The sequence below is a fragment of the Penaeus monodon genome, chromosome 32 (genome assembly GCF_015228065.2).
Source record: "Penaeus monodon isolate SGIC_2016 chromosome 32, NSTDA_Pmon_1, whole genome shotgun sequence".
Classification (NCBI taxonomy): Eukaryota; Metazoa; Arthropoda; class Malacostraca; order Decapoda; family Penaeidae; genus Penaeus; species Penaeus monodon.
Window position 1 is genome coordinate 15,417,917 of NC_051417.1, and position 241 is coordinate 15,418,157.

The following is a 241-nucleotide window of genomic DNA, read 5'->3' on the forward strand; positions in this document are numbered from 1 at the left end:
TGATTTGTTTCTCTCCTTGTCTTTCCTCTCAACCTGAAAAAAATAGAAAACATTATCATAACTTTTAAAAAAGAATTTACCGTCTCGCAAGAAATAATTAACAAGTAAGAATAGCGTGTGTGACATTTTAACATTTTAGTATCACTAAAACACAGACTTTTGGGTGGAATTATTGTGGAATTTTCTCCTGTACTTTAGTCGCGTGACCTTTTAAAGAATATTTACTATTTGTTTGCTTATT